Source organism: Crinia signifera, chromosome 9 (genome assembly GCF_055691185.1).
Source record: "Crinia signifera chromosome 9, ASM5569118v1, whole genome shotgun sequence".
Taxonomy (NCBI): Eukaryota; Metazoa; Chordata; class Amphibia; order Anura; family Myobatrachidae; genus Crinia; species Crinia signifera.
Window position 1 is genome coordinate 97,531,469 of NC_139225.1, and position 19,364 is coordinate 97,550,832.

The 19,364-nt window shown below is 44.6% G+C and overlaps 1 protein-coding gene across 2 annotated transcripts in view; it reads right to left on the minus strand.

Moving 5' to 3' along the window:
- Positions 1-10,586, minus strand: part of PASD1 (PAS domain containing repressor 1) — a 159,583-nt gene extending 148,997 nt beyond the window's left edge. For both annotated transcript variants that reach the window (XM_083159434.1, XM_083159433.1), the window contains exon 1: positions 10,090-10,586. The gene's annotated coding sequence lies outside the window, so the exon portion shown is untranslated. The remainder of the gene's footprint in view (positions 1-10,089) is intronic.
- Positions 10,587-19,364: the final 8,778 nt, after the last annotated feature.

Consider the following 19,364-nt stretch of genomic DNA (forward strand, 5'->3'; position numbering starts at 1 on the left):
TCACCGGACCTCACATCGCCCCTCACCTCCAGCGCCCGGTGCGCGTGACCCCCCAGCCCCCCCCTAGTTACGGCCCTGCTGGTGATCATATGTACTCTGCGTAAGATCTCTGTGTCAGATCCCCTCCCTGTGGCAGAGGCACCGCATGCGATGTATCACATGCGATACTGCCTTTTGGGAAGGTCCCGGGTGACATAGTCACATAGTGTATTAGGACCTTAACATGGATGAGTCATACTCAGGAGTGCCAGGTTTCAAAGATTTGCAGGGACAGATGATCTTCACATAAGCTGTATCCACACTAGAGCAACGTTGAATTGCTCAGAATGATGTCTGCAGCAAGCTAGATAGTAATTTTTTGGGGACCTGATCATTAACTTAATGGATAGGTCTCTATGTGAGAGGTTGGTGACCAGGGCAGATATGTCTTGAAAGTGTATAGGCGTGTTTTACTTACTGTATGTGCATTGCAAATTCACACAGACACGCAAAAGGCACATGTAAGTCCAGCCGAGGTACAGTGAAGGTGTAATGACATATCTACATTGAGGGCTATCAGTTTGTAAAATCAAATGAATAGCTTATACTTTTGAACCTATGTTTAACTATGTAAATGTTTAATTTTCATTCATGGGTCTTCCCACTATCCAGCACTACTACAGTTTCAGTTTAGAAAATAATGGATTTTCTATAGGATTTATGAGGCGAATATAGTTAGTTTCTAACTATATTCGCCTCATAAATCCTATAGAAAATCCATTATTTAGATAATAGGGGTATATTCAATTGATATAGAATCTGCCGTCTTGTTGAAAAGACGGCAGTTTTCAACATGAATTTGTCGGAAGGGGTTCCGATCTATTCAATACTAGCTGTTTTTTTTTTCAGTAGATCGGAATGTTCCGACCTGGCGAAAACCAGGTGGATTGATGGAATAGTTGCGAATGCACCTGCTTTTGATGGAAACACAACCAAAACCGAAAGGTTTTGGCCATGTTTCCAGCAACCTCAATCTGACATGAAAAGATGTCAGATTGAGGCAGGGAGGACGGTGCTGGGTGAGCAGCAGCCTCCCGTACCCTCCTATCGCCTCCCGCCACCCCCCGTTCCGCTCTGCCACACTTCCTGTCCTGCCGCCGGGCAGGGTGAGAGCAGTTCACCCGGCCCCTTACAGGCCCCATCCCAGCTCCATCTGACTCCCACCACCGCCACGCTCACCCGGTCCCCATGATGGCCAGGTAAGCATCAATCAGCGGCCAAACCTGACATCCGTATTTGGTCACTGCATTGAATAATGGATAATGGATCAATTTCGTCAAAAGAATTTCAGAATGAATCTGGCATCCATTGAATATTCCCCATAAACTCATAGAAATGTGTTTTCCAGTAAATAGTGTATTTGATATTATTAATTGTAACCATGCTAGCCTTTTCTTTGTATTATTCATTTTCCTTTATGTTGTACAGAAATTTTTGTCTTATAAATCAATTTTATTGTAAATATAATCCATATAATTTTGTATAGCATCATTTTCCCATTAATTCTATCGCATTGTGGCATATTTGCTGCAAGTGCACCAGGCAGCACCATTATTCATAACAATGAGCAGACATCAAAATCTAGAACAGTGAACAACAGTGCAAAAGTGACTGATGTACTGTAATTCCCAATTAAATAAACTGATGGTAAACATAGAGACTACAATACGTATGGATACTATGGTGTCGATCCTATTAGACAACATTAATTCACAAGTGCGAATCATCACTGCACCGGATGCACTTTACGGCACCCAGAATTCGCACTGGTGTTCATTGCCCCATAGAGACGCAAGCAATTTTTAGTGAATCTGAGCCTGCAAAGTGTGTGAAATGGGGTAATTCAGGAACCGTTGCCCGCGTTTAAACACCGTTAGAACAGCACCTCGCATCCCTCGCAATTAATAGGATCGACCTCTAGAACTGCATTTATTTGCGTTAGGTACTATTCTACAATCTGTAGCACATGTGACATGTAATTAAATGTTATAAAAGTTATACAATTTCATATCAACAATTTGATGATAGCCTGCCTGCATTCAGTCTTACATTTATCTTTAAGCTGTTGTGTAACTGACAAGACAAAACCAGGTCAGCCTGTCCTTTACAGTCTCACCTAATGAAGTCCAAGCATCAGAAATGATTTGTATCTTCTCCTGACAACAATAAAATAATACAGTACATTAACTTAACTAATATAAATATACCCCCACAAATAAAAAAATCAATGAATCCACTTTATGCATAGACGTCTCTCATTGCTTACATGCATTAATGCAAGCACCACTTGACTACTATGACATATTGTGATAAGATGACCTCAGTATACTATCAAAATATGAATGAAAAGCCATGTTTCCAAGTGCTGCAAAGTATATATCTGTAATAATAGGTAAGTTCTGTGAATTTGGGCTTTGGATGATATGATATTATGCTATATAATCTCTCCTTTTTGACAGCTGCTCAATGTTTATGTTCACAACGTAATAGAACAAAACTAAACAAAACAAAATAACATCTTTATACACATTGAAAAATACAAGTGAAAAATGCAGTTCATATTTTTTAAAGTCTTCATTCTCAATTGGGTTATTGTCCAAAATGATCAAATAAGTTGCCCAAGTCAAGTATCTTCGTCAACAGCGTAGTGTACTGTAACATGAAGATGCTAATGGGAACAACATAAATATATATAAATAAACATTACTCTGACATTACTCTGACCACTTACAGGTCTAAACGTATGTTATTTTCACTTTATAATATAAATAGCACGCGCAACTTTTAATGTGCTTTTACCTAAGGCAAAGGAACATTTTAGCTTTGCACTTTGTCAGTTTCTGATCTATAATTATTATTATTATTATTATTATTATTATTATTATTATTATGATGTACCCTAACCCAATACTTGCCTATTTTTTAAAACAAGTTCCAGGGGGATGATAGTTGGTAATAGAATTTAGCAAATTTTTCAGATGCTCTCACTTGTCCTGGGGGAAGCAGTCACCTGTCTATTTATGGCAACAACAACGAGTAGCAATGTAAGGTTCCCGACAAACTGATGCATGCATATTGTGTATCAAACCTACCTTTATTGTATATCCCCGGGCACAGTGGCGTGAGTTCGTCCCAGTTGCCCGGAGGCAAGATGTGTATTGCGCCCCCCCCCCCCCATACACACACAAAACCTTATATAAAGTATATACTGTATATTCTGTATGTCTGTTTTGAAATATAACAGGCATATATACAGTATATCTATAGAGAGAGATAGAACACATATTTCCCAACTCTGAAGTGATATCAATGGCTTTCAATTAATGGATTTAAAATTGCAGGGGAGGAGAGGTGCCCCCTTGAGAGCAGGAGCCCGGCGGCAGATGACTCCATTGCCTCCCAGAGTTCTGCCTCTGCCCGGGCATAAAACATGCTATTAATGGCTATCTTGATGCAGAGTTGGACTGGACAACCGGGGCCCAGGGGAAATACTCACTGGGCCTCACTGCCTGAGGTCCCACATCTTTATGTTCCAGACTTAAATTGTACATTGTAAAGGCCTATACACACTGGGCGACTTTAAGCTGAAAGACGCTTAGTTTACTTGTTTGAGCGGCTTTCAGCTCGAAAGCCGCCCAGTGTGTACGGGGAAGCAATGATTGCTGATGTGTGCTCCCACATCATTGCTGGCCCAGACGCTCATCTACTGGTATTACTAGCAGCTAAGCAACAAGGTGGATGGCTTTTTAAAATGTCCTACTATTTAAAGTTGTCTATGCTCAGGAAAATTGCTAAAACAGGCTAAAAACGCTCAGTTCGTATGCATTGAGTGTGTTACGGCCCAGCGATTTCCCCCATCATTGTTGTCCATGCACACTGGGCAAAATCCCCCAGTGTTTATGGACCTTTAATCTACTAGAGCAGCAGTTACCTAGTGGAGCATTAATAAACATGAGTTCTTGGTTCAGTTCCATAAAAATTACTCCAAGCATTTACACCCAATTTGGTGGATGACCACAACCCTCATATATGGGCCGTTAGGATTGCATTCTTCTGGTGGGTACTTTATGCCCCAGTCTGACTGTCTTTATGCATGTGTTATAATTGTGGTCTACATGATTTGTGAAACAGAGACACTGTAAGTAATTATAGACTGTAGTCTGGTGAAACTATATTCCACATGCCCAGCTGATGTTCTAGAGATGACCATTGCATATGACAATACTGTCCGAAGAAGACATTCTAGTTACGGTACAAACTTTTAAGTAAAGATGCAGAAATATTCTAAGTACAGTTAGTTAAAAGTCTGAAAGTAACTATGTTTTATGCTTGTAGTAGGTTAGACTCTCATAACAAAGGTTCTAGCTTTCCAAAGTTTTGATGATATGAATCCTACCTTAACAATACAAGCAGTAGCAGATCAATGAAGGTGTATATGATAAATAGTTGTCAAGTTAATGGCAGGTGCACCGACAATCAAAAAGAACTTAGGTTAGGTCTATTATCAATTACAGTAAGGGACTGGATTCATATCCGCTTCTACTTGTTATAGAGATATTATATTTACGTAGTGATCCATAATAAAACCTAGAAATTAGGATGTTTACTATAATAGTAATAATACCCATCAGGAGTTACATATCATTGGAGTAATAAAACAAAAACATAAAGAGTAGCTTAACACAGGGAAACACTGGGGTTACCGCTACTATTAAAATAAATGTTGCTACGTTTCTATATATAGAGGTTAAACAAGGACACATAGTTTTGCCATGACAGTTGAGTGCCCTCATTGCAACAACTATGAGGAAATGTGTCAAGCCTTCTAATGAGGGGAGATGAGAACAAGTGGAGACGTCTATAGCTACCAATCAAGTTCCTTACCAGTATGATTTAAAAAAACAAAAACATAATATCGACCTTTTCATGTCTCGACCATTAGACCATGTCTATCATATGCTGTTGAACATATGGTGTTAACCTACTGACTATCAACCAGGTGCCTTGTTTATTCACACATCTGGAACCAAGATTGGAAGACCTTTGCCTCCCATCATATTTTGTCTGGTGCCATTTATCATGGGTGCCAGTTGGGATCCCAATGATCAGTATACCGACGCTGCAATCACGACTGTTCAACTGCCCGACAATCGCAGTCCTAACCAACGACCCCCATAGAGGAAGGATAGAACCGCATGGGGATTTTTTGTGCTCCCCTCCCTGTCGGCATAACAGCAGTTCGGGATTCCCATGTCAGCATACTGAATGTCGGGATCCCGACCGTCGGCAAGTCATACAAACATCATGCACCTGACTGCTTTATAGCCCTAATCAAATGTATAGAAATATTTCCTTAGTTATTCTTAACATCATGATTACTATATGAATCCCGGTCCTTCTTCTGCTGTCATGTGCATCCACATTGCGATTCTAATTAGCCCTTATGCTGCACTTTTACTGGAAGAGTTTGCAATCTTGTGCAATCCTTTGCCATGGGCATACTTGTTATGGCACATGGCCTACGATTTCTGCGACAAGCAGCAAGTAGAACCGACGACATGTATTCAATCTATAGAGTATATAAGCAGTAATGTCTGGCTTATGTTTATTTGTTTTTTCTGTCTGAAGCTCCCCTCCCCCCAGTAACACATCTTTCTCTGCCTATCTCTCCCCTCCCCAAATTTTTCTGTTCCCCACCCCAGCACTTTCTTCAACCTCTCAGTCTTAGGAGGTTATTCTGATCGTAGCGGCCAAACGTGCGTACGTTCGCTATTAACGTACGCTATCCGTACGCGGCCGTTGGGGTTAAGTCCACCCACAACTCAGCCGCATTCGTACGGCCAGAAACAACGGCAAAGGGGAGTGGCGTACAATTGAGCGTACGCCAACGTACACGGACGGGCCAGCCCTTACACTCCGACAACTGGCGTACAATTGAGCGTACACCACCGTTTACGGACGTCTCTCGGCCGTCTTCCCACCGACTTCTTGCGGCTATCTGAGCGTACGCCAGCTTGCACGGACGGGTCCCTATTGTTTTCAATAGAAAAGTCAGCTTATGTCACCGCTCGTGAGAGTGAGCGTACGTCCGTGTACGCTGACATACCCTTCACATATATGGACCTGCAAATCTTGCCTTTCAACTATAATTATGAAAATTAATTAATTGATTGAATTAATTAATGTGCAAAATAGTGGCCATGGGCTTAAAACATTGCTGAAACATCCTTTGTAGGTGTTAGATGTGGTTTATGTTATTGTATCATAAATACAAAACCTATGTTTGTATTAGAGTGAACACGTTGACACATGTCGACTTGTGTAGATTGAGTGTGCTACTGTGTAAAGTCTATGAAAGCACGTAGTGAATGTGTCTAACTGTTTAACAAATACCTAGCTTAGCATATATAAGCAGGTCTTACAAAGATTCTTACCTTAAATTAAACAAACCTTTAAATGTAGAGAAGTATAGAAAGATAAGCTTCCAATGTGTTTGAGTGCTGTGTGTGGCTTGCAGGTAGTGAAATCATGGTTTGGACTTAATAGACTGCAGCATTGGTTATTACATTCAGGTGTATGTGTTTGGTAGTAATCAGCGTAAATTAGCAAACCCAGGCGCACGCTGGCATGCGGTATCTGTAGGGGTGGTTTGAGATGGCGGTTGGCGGCCGCCTGTTTTGTGTCCGAAATGAACGGTGCTTTAGTCGATCGTTCGGTAGTAGCACCGCTTATTTTTGGTGCACACCCCCGTGTACGCCCATATTTACGCCCATTTTCCCTCATTATTTCGGCCGCTCCCCTCATCACGCCCCTATGCCGCCCCCAATGCCCGTACACTCGCGTACAGGTTTTTTCGCACGTAGAGACCCGTCCGTAAGCGTTGTGGAGTGTTCGCGCCTGCGCATTAGCGAATGTACGCATGCGCAGATCATTAAAAACCCCGGGACGTATGCGTACGGCCCGGCCGCACCAACCAGAATAAGGCCCTTAGTCCCCTAAGTCTGGGGTATATGTATGTACAGTATAGCGAGAAATAATGTCGAAAGAGATAAAGTGCAGACCAAACAGCTTCTCCTAAAGCTGGGTACACACAATGCAATATTTACAAAAGATATGCATGTGAATGAGATCCTGTGGACTGTTAACGACCCCCCTGTTGTCTGAACATGCAGTAAAAGTTGACTTACAATATATCGTCAATGACTGCATGTTCATAACGATATTGTTCAGGGTGTATGGAGTAGATCATTCGTCTGGCAGTACCACCGATTGATTAAAATAGTGTGTACCCACCTTGTAAATTTACAGACTGTTGGGCAGATTTATTAATCCTTAACAAGAGAAAAAAAATGAAGAGTGAATAAAAAGAGATAAAGGACCAGCCCATCAGCTCCAAACAGTCATGTTACAGGATGTGCTTGCTTAATAACAGTTAGGGGCAGTGTGGCTGGTCCTTTCTCACTCTTTATCACTTTCCACGTTATTTCTTGTTGAGGCTTAATACATTTGGCAATGACAGGAGCTGATTGGAGGCCTGCAGGTACAGCAGGCGGGAAATTAGTTGGGATTACCTTAAATATCCCTGATCCATATTACTGGTGTGACAAATATATAAGTACAGTGGTAGTTTCACATTGTTATATACCCAGACTGAAATGGATCCAAAATCACACGGAATAAAGATGAAGACCCAAATTTGACTAAATATCAGGTATTAGTTACTAACGTGACAACAAGAAGAGGCTGTTATTGAGATAGTTGGAGTAAGAGGAGCACACCTTAGGAATTGCCTGTTACACCCTGCTGTGTCATGCCAAGCCATGGGCAGAGAGACTGCATACCTACAAGGCATGCCCATTACTTTCAGACTTTTATTAAACTTTTATTAATGCCAACTCATGCAGCAGGAAAAGGGGCCTCACAGTCTGCTGCAGGTTTTAAAACTTTTTAAAAGTAGCATATTATAGCACAATAGAAACTATCCTAAATCTTCCTCAAGTAATTGAAATGAATCGGATATTGCACGATACTTGTGTAACAAGTACAGCTACAAAGTGGGAGAGAGTACGCCACAGACATACATTTAGATGTCATACTTGGAAAAAGTCTTGTTGACGCCCAGGTTGATCAATCCTTGGAAGCTTATGGAAATACATACGTAGGAATAGAGAACAGTTTATGGATTCCCAGAATGTACATGATAGTGATGTAATGACCAAATACATGTAACATAAGCTAAAGCGTTCATTTACAATGTTCATCCAGCATTGACATCATCAAAAAATATTTTTGGAATTAGAATGAAAAATCAAAAATGCCATACAAACGTCTATAAGAGTGACTGGCAACTATGGTTAGCTACAGGTTGTACACGCATACAGTGTATGCATTAGTATCGCTTCACATAGCATTTTGTTGTTGGAGCAGAGTATATATATACTGGTCCTGCAGTCAGTTTGTTGTGAGCCTGCTGAGACCCTGCTTGAGGAGTCCTTTGGAAAACATAAGAACCACATTTCCATTATCTAGGAACCCCATACGGAAACCTACGAAATTGATGCGGTTATGCATTTATATTAAGGATCTCCAAGGGATCCTATTTTATTCTTAAGAAGGTTGCATACTCGGGAGTGAATACTTTCACTACCCAATCAATACATGGAAATGTACCCCTGAGGAAGTCGTATCGACGAAACGCGTTGGGTATTTTCATTGTCATACTGAACTGTATCACACACAGATGAAAAAACTGTTTTATTTGTAGTTTTAAAAATTGTATTAAATTGTTAAATTTTGAATTTGTGGTGGAGTAATGGAATAGGAGCGCACTCTGTTTCTCTCTTGTAATTTATTTTCCCACTTCTCCCACTAACAGGGGGGACTAACAGAGTTGCTGCTTAAGTTTAATTTATATAGCGCATTGAAGGGGTACTTCTCATATATATATATATATATATATATATATATATATATATCCTCATAACTTTATATATATATATATATATATATATATATATATATATTCTTTTTATCTTTTTTAATTGTATAGATAGATAGATAGATAGATAGATAGATAGATAGATAGATAGATAGATAGATAGATAGATAGATTATATATCTATATCTATCCATCCATCTATATATGCATTTATATATATATGCAACTGTGGGATAGTAAATATATGCTTATAAGTGCTAAAAGATTGTGCACTGGAAGGATAGTACTCCAGTGTAAAAGTCCCATTCAGCCCAGCATGCTGCAGTATGGAACAATACATACAGAACACAACATCAGTAAAGCAATACACACTGTCACATAATAAAAGCAGCGTTTGATGTCTGCCCTATGTACTCTGTTTTAAGGTTACAGGATTTGGCTTGCTGGCACTGCAACTAAACTCAGGTACACAGCCAAGTAGAACAGAATTATTTCCCAATACCAACTGAAACTATCTCTCCAAATGTGTTTTTACCAAGTATGTTTAGTAATAAACTGTATCCAGCTCTACTAATTAAAGCAATCTTTATACGAATGCCAGGATCCTGGAATGAAGTCCAGAAAGAGGTGTGTTTATTAAAGTAAAAAAAAAAAAAGATAAATGAAACATAAAAAGGCAAAGTGGTGATGTGCTGTGGAGTGGAAAATTCCTATTAGAGAGGGAATCCGCAATTGGCATCATCATCCCTGAAGGTATAATCTGTATCAGTGACCACATACTGGGCTGTATGACCAGACACTTACAAGCTACACTGGGTTTAAGTAACTTCAACAACTTTTTCCAGTACTCTGAAGACTCCAGCACTATATATAAGTAACAGGCAAGGCTGCTGCTGATCATTCTGTTACATTCTGTTATATACTGTAGATTATATACTGTAGATAGATAGATAAATAGATAGATAGATGATAGATAGATAGATAGATAGATAGATAGATAGATAGATAGATAGATAGATAGATAGATAGAGTCAATAGCATGACATATAGTGATAATAGTAATCCAATAAGATGCCACCTCATTTCACACATCTTAGAGATAGTGGACATACCTTGGTTTAATGTTGGTCAGCTCCAGCCTGGTCCATGCCAGGACCCCAGGTCAGTGATGATCCCTGCACCTTTTCGGAGAACAATGATTAAATCCAACAGACTGGGAGCCAGGGAGCCAAATCTCAACATGTCATAATGATTCAGTATCCCAAAAAGTATCCACTAATAAGAACCAGGGAGATCAGAGTAATCCAGTCCAGCTCCCCAGCCAACACCTGTGCCAAGTCCAGAGCAGGGCAGTGAGGGCACCTCTAGGACACCTAGCCCGGTTCTCCAGCAGCAGCAGACTTAAACAGGACAGCGCTGCCGGGAGCCCCGCTCCTCCTCCTCCTCCCCGGCCTGTGTATGTGTGAGTGTGGAGTGGGAGAGAGGGAGTGAGCTGCAGAGAGGCAGCACAGAAACTAGGTCACCCAGTAGCAGCGCCTAACAACATCATTAGCAACCGGCCTCATAGCTGCACAGAGGAGAAGTGGAGCCGGCTAATGCTGCCAGAGAGCTGGGTCCTCCTTCCATCCTTCCTCCCCCTCCTATCTGGAGCTCTCCCGGCTCTAGTGCCTACCTTATCCCCGCTGCTCCAGGTCCTCTCCTAGCCCCATCCATCCTGCATGTCATACACTGCACTCAGATACTGTGCATCCATCTATTCGGTAGGGGACATAGCCTTGTATTAAGAAGGATATGCAATGCTTTACTACTTTGTAAATGGATATTTTGTGCTGGGGAGCAGTACATTACCCTGAGAGTATAAGATGCTTTAGTATGTATGCTAAGGCCCCTTACTCCCTGGTGTCATGTCAAAAATCATTCTCCTACTACTGTTTATTTTTCTTGTTACAGAAAAAAAAATACAGTAAACGGTTATGAGGATAGAAGTTATTGGTTATAATGATGCCATACCACACTTGCCCTAGCACATGCAGGCGAAAGCAGCAGTGGTGTGTGTCTTTTATACCACGTTCAGACCGCAAATGCAGGGTCGCACCTGGACTTTGAAACGGTTCAGTCCCGGTGCGACCCTGCATGTGCGGTCTGTCACATCGCATCAGCAAACCACCAATATTGCCATCGCTGACGTCATCCGGGGGCGCGGCGGAGCATCATCGAGGGTGGAGGAGGAGGAAGCAGCGCTTAGAGCTGGTGCTGCTCCAAGCACTGCCTCCTCCTTAGTGTGAACGGGAAATGGGTCGATCGACCCGATTTACCCGTTCACACCGCAAAGCAACAAGGCAACACACCAGAAAGAACCATTCTTTTTAACCGGTTCCTATTGCCGTGTTGCTACCGGGTTGGTGTAACCGGTAACCCTTTTCACATCGCACCAATTACCAGGTCGACCTGGCATGAACCCAGTAATTAAGTGCGATGTGAAAGGGGTATTCGTTGTTGCCTGCTCTATTTACCCATGTTGACTGTGATTAAATGCAAAGGTCTAATCATGTGCTCCTTTTACCTCTCTTCTGGAAGTGATAGCGCTGATTACAAGTGCATCATACCTCCCAACTGTCCTGCTTTCCGCAGGACTGGCCCTTTTTTTTGGGATGGTCCAGACTCCCTCCCGGAGGCCGGCAGTATCCTGCAGTGGGGGGCAGTTAGTGGTCCCCCCTGCCCGGCACTGCAGTGCGGGAAATAGACACTGTGCGCATGCACACAGCATCTCCATAGTGGCTTTATCTCCATAGTGACAGAAAATGAGGGCATGGCCTGCAGCTGCAACATCACTGCAAGGTCATGCCCCCTATGACATTGGCCATGCCTAACTCTCTGTGCCCCTTATGATTTTACAATCAACAGAGAATACCTTCTCTAAGCCTCCAACTTCAGATTCTTCTCTCATGATCTGACCTTCTCTAAGCCTTCAACTTCAGATTCTTCTCTCATGATCCTACCTTCTCCAAGCCTTCAACTTCAACTTCTTCTCTCATTCTAACTTCTTTAAACATTGTCAATTTCTTCTCTGTTGATCCTACCTTTTCAAATCAATTATCTTCATCTTCTTCTCTCATGATGCTTCCATGTCCAACCCATTAACTTCAGCTTCTTCTCTCATGATCCTACTTTCTCAAACCCATAATTTCAGCTTCTTCTCTCATGAGCCTATCTTCTTCAAACCATCTTTTGTTATTCTGCCTTCTTCAAACAATCATCATCAAAGTCTTCTATCTTGATCCTAACTTTTCCAACCAATAAACTTCAACTTCTCTCATGACCCTACCTTCTTCAACCCATCAAGTTAGATTTTAGCATTTTTCCCTAAAATCATGAATTATCCACTTCTTCACATACAGCCACTTGCCACCTATTTCAAGCCTGCTGTTGTACAACAGATCTGTCTTATTATACAGCATCAGTGGCTTGGGGGAGCTGGCCTCTGCAGATTCCAATGGGTCTGGGTGTCTATGTGAAATCTTGGAGGAGACAGATGGTAGAGGTCCTACTGGGTAGTGTATATAGCTACCCAGAAGTTACATGAAACCCCATGCAACAAGCATTTAGTTAAAAAATGTATGAGCATGGAGGGTGGGGGCAGCAGATTATTTTTGGGCAAGGGGTGCAAAATGTATAGGTATGCCACTGTCCACAGTCCAACAGTATCAGCTATCTACAGGATGTAGAACCCTGAGGTAGCCAGGAAACCAGTTAAAGAAGTCTATGGGGCCCATTTAGCATTTAATATTTGTGGCTTATTTAAGGTTTGCCGGAGATACTAAGTACCCCCTTGCATGTATAACAGAGGGACCACAGGAGGGATCTTAAATAACTGCTGTGATCCCTCCTGCCTTTCCGGCAGCCGAATCTCCCATATAAACCTACAATCAGGCAGCATGGCATCAGGTCTCGAGGCTACTGCCATTCTGAGATGGTGGTAGCCCCTTGTAGCCTACGGGCTACAAACCACACTGCCAGCGGGGCAGTGCGATCAGCACTGGTCATCCGGGGTCAGTACATAGCATTGATTGAAGCCAGGAGGGGAGCCGGGATGCGCGGACAGGTAAGGGGGGCGGGGGGATTACTATAGCACTGCAGCCCCCACCGGCACCCCCATATGCACAGCGCCCCCCCGCAACTGCGGGGGCTGCGGTGCTATAGTTACGCCACTGGTTAGGCAGTCTATGCTGCAGAATTGTAACATAAAGCAAAAGTCACCGTACTGTAGGTGGTGTTCAATCCTAAACTGGTATAACCCTACAAAAAAATGGTTGGTTTGGCAGTTTATGAGCTGGATGTAATGCAGTGTGAGTATGGCAGTTGTGCAAGTTGCTGGACGATCTGCAGAGGTTTTTTAAAAAGGGCCAGTGATTTTCAAGGCCAAATCCTGTTTGGCCAGCATCCCGCATGGCCGTTGGACTCGCACTGCATTACAACCGGCCATATATGTGTAGTCAAGCTTACAAATAGCCAGGTCAATTGGTAAATAAAGCAAAAATCACAATTGAGAAATTGGGAAAGGGAGGAGAACACTATTGTGTCAACTGAAGGCTTCAGGTTAAAGCAGATGGTACCAGTAAGCAGTGGCGGCTCCTGCCTTTAGACTTAAGGGGCGACAATTGCCTGGGTACTGATTATTGCAAATGGAACACAACATACAGATAATCTACTTTAAATCACCTTAAACAATGGAATAAAGTAACCTTGATTCTGATTGCTCTGTACCAGTGAATTTGTGCATATACTGTAAACAAATGATGCACCCATATGCATACAAACACAGGTGCAGAGCAAAATACACACTTTGAATAACTTTAATATTAATTAAACTACAGAAAATTATACTCCTATTAAAGATCTACAAATAAATAATAATTTAAATAAAGCTTAAATATTATAAAAACAAAAAAAAACTTTCATTCACCTCTCTAGTGCAATGCATAGAGCTGCATCTCACTGAAGTCTGGGCATGCTCACTGCAGAAGATTTGCTTCTGCTGGGCTGTACAGGCAGCAGCCCATGGAAGCACTGTATCTCTGGTGATGTGCACAGAATGGCTTCCTGCTGGAAAGCTATTGCTGTCATCGCTCCATGTACTGGCAGCCCAAGTGGGGGAGGAGTTTTCAGTCCTCTGTATGATGGGCAGTAGCAGCTTACAATAGGAAGTTAGGTACTTGTGTATTATCAGGGCGCACATTACGTAGTTTATGTAGTGGTGTATTGAGAATACCAATACAGCACTATGCTGGCTACGTAAACTACGTAAGTGGCTCTGGAGCTCTAAAAATACACAATGCTTAATATCCCCACCATCCTCATCATACCCCCAGTATCCACATCAGCGTGGAGTTGATTTGATAAAGTGTGGCGAGTGCAGTGAGCCATCAAGCCTGAAGCGTGGCGAGCGGACGTGTATCCGCGTCCGCTCGCCACACTTTGGGCTTGGTGGCTCGCTGCACTCGCCACACTTTATAAAATCAACAGCACGCTGACGTGGATACTGGGGGTATGACGTGGATAGTGGGGGTAAAATGGCTGGTCTATATTTACCCTCCTCTGGCCCAGGCACCGCGTCGATCCCCGCTGACTTCCCGCGATCCACGGTGACTCCCCGTCAGTCGCATTCAGTCTCCCAGTTCCGGTACTCACCATGGACGCTGTGCGCAATTAGCGTAGTGCCACTGGGGGAGCAGGGAAACCATATGATGCGCCGCCAGCGGCACTACGCTGAATTATGTACAGCGTCCGATGCGAGTGCCGGAGCAGGGGGACTGAATGCAACTGCCGGGGAGTCACCGTGGATTACGGGGAGTCAGCGGGGATCGACGCGGTGCCTGGGCCAGAGGAGGCTAAGTATAAACCACACCACCCTGCTGCCTCCTATATTATCACGGCGACGCCTACGCTGACAACGTAGCTTAGCCTACGTTGAAAGCCGGGCGCCCTGATAAAGGTACCTGATAGAAGTACCGGAAGCTACTACATGCTGAACTATGAGAGGAGGTCACACATGGAGCCTGGTGTTGTGACTTCTGACAGAAAAGACATGTGATCATGCTACACATGATGACTGGGAGAGACACAGACAGCCAGCAGAGAGCTCCAGAGGTAGATCCTGCAACCTCCCTCGTGGGTAGAATGCGCACCCCCCTCTAGTGCAAATGCGCGCGTGCACCTGTAAACGCATGCGCACACCGGAGCTCTGATGCTGGCTGGCTGTTTTACACTGGAAACCTCCTGAATTTCAGTGGAGGGGCTGCAGTCCCGCAGCCTAATAGCAGGAGCCGCCACTGCCAGTAAGTATCCATTACATACCAGCCCAAAAATCACATAGAAGACATATGAGTGCAACCATGTGGAACAAAATGAGGTAGTTAGCAGGGAATAGAAAGTGCAAAGACAGTCACCAAATAAGAATACAAGCCTAACATTTGTGGCTATTCAGAAATCAAAATTTAGAATGCAGGTGACGCTTTACCATCAATCTCAAGACGAGAGCTCAGTGGATACTAGTATTCTTTCTTAAACAAGTGTTGTCATATAATTGTATTATTCATTTTATCTTTTATAAATGCAATATATTATTAGCTATTAATAATAATTAGTTATTGTCATTCTAATTAATAATAATAATAATAATAATAATAATCAAACTTATAGAAATTGTTTAATCATATTCAAAATGTCATTTTAAAAACAATTCTTATTTATTGTAGTACAATAAACATTACAAAAAAATTGTTATTTTAATTAAAGTATAATATTAGCACCAAAGAATTCTTAATCAATTAGGGGGGGGGGGGGGGGGGCGATGTTCTCGCTGCCATGAGTAAGTGCAGACACTTTCCACCAAAATACCCTGCTCCCAGACTTCCCACATAATTAATGATTGCAGTAACCTGTGGTAAAAATGCATTTACATACTGTAAGTATAATTGAACTAGGTGATTCATCGCGCCCTACGGGCGCTCTTCACACCGTCGTAAGGGGCTGCACCCCCTTAATTTGTGAACGTTTGTATTGTGAGAAATATGGTTAGAAATATGGTTAGAATTGTATGAAAGATGCCTGTATTGCAACTTCAGTTATAGGTGAAATGTGTTAAATAGAGAGCATATGATGTGGAAGGGGGTGTGTATTGTTTTGTTTAATTAAAAAGCGGTTACAGAGAAAGATGTACATTGATAGTGTGGATGGTACAGTGACATTTGTGGGTGTGGGGGGGGGCTGTGTGTGCATGTTGTTTAGGTGTGTGTGTGTGCAATAGTATAGTAGGGTGTTTTTGAGTCAGCGGCTCCCCACTGGCGGAGGTCACGACACAGGAAAACAGGAGGCTGGGTAGTGATAGGGGTGTGTGGGAATAAGGGGGACTAAAGAGGAGGGTGGGAGATACTGTGCAGCTTCTGCCAGTGGGTGAGGGTCCAGCGTGGCAGTACAGGATGGTGGCCCTGAGTCAGTGTCTCCTCCTACTGGGTGGGAGTTAGGGTGCATGAGAGCAGGAGGCTGGGCTATGAGGCATGATAGGGGCATGTGGGCAAAACAGCGTCAGCGACTCCCCAGTGATGGAAGTTACGGTTCAGGAGAGCAGGAAGCTGGGTAGTGATAGGGGTGTGTGAGTATACAAGGGACTAAAGAGGGGCTTAGGGGTGCCGTGAATTGCGGGAGGGGCGCGGGGGGTGCCGTGAATCAAGGGAGGGAGGGGGCGCAGGTGTCCACGAATCGTGGGAGAGGGCGGGGGTCCGCAAAGCGCGGGAGGGGGCGTGAATCGCGCGAGGGGGGGTTGGGAATTGCGGGAGGGGGGGTGCGCGGGGGTAACGTTAATCATGGGAGGTGGGCGTGAATCGCGGGAGGGGGGGTGCGCGGGGGTTCCGCGATTTGCGGGAGGGGGGGCACGGGGCGCGATGAATCAACCTAGTTGGTTATATATTCTTGTAGAAGGATGGTAGGATGTTGCGGTCATTCAGAATGCATTTACATAAACAGTAATAGTAGCAGTATAAGATCTGACTTTAAGCACCTACAGTAAAACAGAACAGGTGTTATATATTATACAAAGAATTGGTTGATGATGTCTAGGTTGACATGCACATAGTTGTCACTGGAAAAAAATTGCCACAAGAAAAAATCAACACAGAAAGGTCAACACATGTAAATGTTGACATAAGTGTGACACCTCATTGGTGTCCATGTCGACACATGAGAATGAATATGAAAACATAAAAAAAAAGAAAAATAAATCTTCAAAAACTCATGTCAACCTTTTTCATTGTCGACCATAGCCGTGTCAGTGTTTTGCGTGTGCCATTTAATCCTGGGGTTGCCGTGAATCACGCACGGGGGGGGTGGGAGGGAGGAGGTGAGGGGTTCCGCGAATCACGGGAGGAGGGGTCGTGGGTGGATGCCGTGAATTGCGGGAGGGGGGGTCGCGGGGGGGTATGGGTGCCGAGAATCGTGGGGGGGGCACAGGGGTTGCAGTGAATCGTGGGAGGGTGGGTCGCGGGGGCGGGGGGTTGCCGCAATGACAGGAGGGGAGGTCGGGGAGATCGCGGTAGGGGGGTACCGCGAACCGTGGGAGGGGGGGCCCGGGGGGTTGGCGCGAATCGTGGGAGGGGGGGTCGCAGGGTGCCGCGAATTGCAGGAGGGGGGGGGGGTGTCACGGGGTGGGGCCACGAATCGCGGGAGTCGCTGGGGGTGCCGCGAATTGTGGGGGGTGTGCTGCGAATCGCGGGAGGGTGCCGCAAATCGCCACAATAAAAAATCAACACAGAAAGGTCAACACATGTTAATGTTGACATAAGTGTGGCACTTCATTGGTGTCCATGTCGACACATGAGAATAAATATGAAAACATTCTTAAAATGAAAAATAAATCTACAAAAACTCATGTCAACCTTTTTCATCGTCGACCATAGCCGTGTCAGTGTTTTGCATGTGCCATTTGATCCTGGGGTTGGTGTCTACGGGAGGGGGGGTGGCGGGGGGTGTGTGCCATGAATTGGGGAGGGGGGAGCGCGGGGGTGGGTGCTGCGAATTGCGGGAGGGCGCGTGGGCTGCAGCGAATCGTGGGAGGGGGGTCGCGGGGCCGGGGGGTTTGCCGCCAATCACGGGAGGGGGGGTCAGGGGGGGGTGCCGTGAATCACGGGAGGGTCGCGGGGGGTGCAGGGGGGGATGGGCGCGGGGGGTTGCAGTGAATCGCAGAAGGGGGGACGCGGGGGGTGGGGTGCCCTGAATCGCCGGAGGGGGGGTCGTGGGGGCTGGGGTTGCTGCAAATCGTGGGGGGTGCCGCGAATTGCGGTAGGGGGGTTCACGGGGGCGCGCGCGAATCATGGGAGGAGCCACGCGAATCGCGGGAGGGGGGGCGGCAGGGGGCGCTCACCTGTTGTGTCTGGTGAGTAGCTGTGTCTTTGCTGGGTAACAGGGGGGCAGAGGGTGTCTGGCACTGTGCATACCTCCCAACATGACCCATGCCAGGAGGGACACAATGCTCTGCCGCTGGACTTTCTTCCTAATGTATGATTACCTCCATCTGTGTTGAACAGGTTAATTGATAGGAAAGGTGCTTCAACACAGGTGATGGCAATCATACATTAAAAGGAAAGTGCAGGAGCAGAGCAATGTGTCCCTCCTATGACTGTGGGCTCACTGGGCTGGTTCTCTGTCATGTGAGTCAGAGGCTCCACCCAGTGTTAGAGGGTCAGACACACTTTGAGTGACAGATGTAGACAAATATATTAGAGATGATTGTGTGTGTGTGTTTATGGATGTTCCACGATAACTCTCAAACGCTTTATCTAATCATCTTCAAACTTTGCGCACATCCTTATCATCTTAAGGGACAATCTAAATTTGAAAATGGGTTTAATCGGACCACCCTTTAAGGGTGCTGTCATAAGGGTTCATGCTATTTCTGTTTTCATGCATTGTGATATGTTGTCGGAAAGCTTATTACTTTCTGAATACAACCAGGGCCGCTGAAAGTGCTGCCAGGCCCCAGTTAAGTGGTGTGGCCAATGGAAGGGGCATGGGCAATGGGAGGGGGAGTGGCCACCCTCTGTAAAAAATATATATATTTACAGAGAGCTGCCTCTCTTACATGGCACTGAGCAGCGTATTCTGGGCGGGGGAGAGAGGCAGTGCTGCTGCGGCAGCCTTTGCTCTCTACTCCCACTGGCCAATCTCTTCAGTGGGGGAGGGGGCCCTGGGACCCAGCCCATCCAACAGACCCGGCCTAAGTAAAAAGTACCCTCAGACACCCCCCCCCTCAATGCCACTGAATACAATACAATAAACTGACTTCCTTCCTTAAATGGACCCTTAACCCCTTGAGTGGTGGGTTTACTGGGGCAGG